Genomic DNA, 1,900 nt, shown 5'->3' with positions numbered 1-1,900 from the left:
AACGTGCTTACGAGTTGTACGTACACTCGCCATCGTGATTCTCGTTCATGATTGTATTGTTTTTAACTAAAAATAGACATATTAAGTTGAGTTTTTCCAAAGTAAGGGTTTTATTTTTCCAACTACTGATTGTAAATACCTTATATATAAGATGAAATTAATGTGATCCTAGCTTGAATAATTGTAGTAATATAGTTGCTTGAGGTAATCAAGATTAAAAACAAAAAAGAGTTTTACAAAGACCTATTGTACAATTTCATGTGTGCCGCTACGTATTCTTTTTCAGGGCAACGCACTTTTTCCACTTGAAACAAGGAATCTCCACCAGTTCGGTTGAGTTTTTACCCCAAGCGGGCGCGCCGTTCACCCAAACTAAGCGTGCGATTGCACTAGGCTTGTAGTGGCTGTGTGTGCTTGGTCGCAGTAAAGCGGCTTTCCGAAATTTCTTTCCTTGTATGCTCGGAATTTAGAAGATATATCCCATTAAAATCGAGGTTTTTCACAAAATTGAAGTCGGCTTATATATTTATCGTTATACTAGGCAGTCTGATAAGTACCTGAAAATTCTAAGAGATGGCATTATTATGCACTAATGTGAACCATTTTCGTCGAGCTTGATCCTTCAAATGACGCCTGTCAAAACTTCAGCCATTTATGTTTACGCATTTACAAGTTACAGCACTGAGAAGCGACTAACCTCCGAGTTTTTTTTAATATGGAAAAATCTGAGTTTCGAGTTTTGATCAAACACTACTATCTTCGCAAGAAAACGATATCCAAGACCAAGGCCAAGCTGGATAATGGTGTACATGTATCGGAAGAGATTGTGTTGCAGGTGATATTTTTGATATTTGCTAAGGCATATAATCAGTTATCATAGATGTAATGAATGTTATGTTGAGCAGTTTTTGCACTCTAATTATTTCCACTGCAATATTGAAATTTTAAGAAACGGCTTACGCTGTTCTTTTTAATTTTCTCTAGATAATTTGTCAGTGGTACATAAGTATAATCTAGATTATGTTATGTGAGCGATAAGAATTTTCCTCTTAGGGGAAAAATGATAGATCAAATCGGGTCTTTCATGTACTTTGAATTCTAAATGGAAATCTATGAAATTGTATACCAGGCAGTCTGATAAGTACCTGAAAATTCTAAGAGCTGGCATTAGTATTCACTAATGTGAACCATTTTCGTCGAGCTTGATCCTTCAAATGACGCCTGTCAAAACTTCAGCCATTTATGTTTACGCATTTACAAGTTACAGCACTGAGAAGCGACTAACCTACGAGTTTTTTTTAATATGGAAAAATCTGAGTTTCGAGTTTTGATCAAACACTACTATCTTCGCAAGAAAACGATATCCGAGACCAAGGCCAAGCTGGATAAGTATTACCCAGAATCTGCACCCTCGATTGGAACGATTCATGAGTGGTTTACCGAGTTTCGTTGTGGCCGTACGAGCACAGTTGATGCTGAACGATCTGGGCGCCCAAAAGAGGTCACTACACCAGAAAATGTCGAAAAAATCCATGATATGATGTTGAATGATCCCAAAGTGAAATTGAGAGAGGTAGCTAATGCTGTAGGCATATCAGTGGAACGTGTGGGCAATATCGTGCATTCAGTTTTGGGCATGAAGAAGCTCTCCGCGCGATGGGTGCCGCGTTTGTTCACAGTGGACCAAAAACGAATTCATGTGACAACATCTCAGCAGAATTTGGCATTATTTTCGTATAAGCCGACCGAGTTTTTGCGCCGATTCATAACCATGGATGAAACCTGTATCCACTACTATACTCCTGAGTCAACGCAACAGGCAAAACAGTGGGTTCCACCGGGCTAAAGTGCTCCGAAGTGTCCAAAAACGCAACAATGGGTCGGAAAGGTTATGGCCTCC

The sequence above is a fragment of the Belonocnema kinseyi genome, chromosome 1 (genome assembly GCF_010883055.1).
Source record: "Belonocnema kinseyi isolate 2016_QV_RU_SX_M_011 chromosome 1, B_treatae_v1, whole genome shotgun sequence".
NCBI lineage: Eukaryota > Metazoa > Arthropoda > Insecta > Hymenoptera > Cynipidae > Belonocnema > Belonocnema kinseyi.
The sequence above is the reverse complement of the archived record's forward strand: the minus strand, read 5'-3'. Positions refer to the sequence as shown.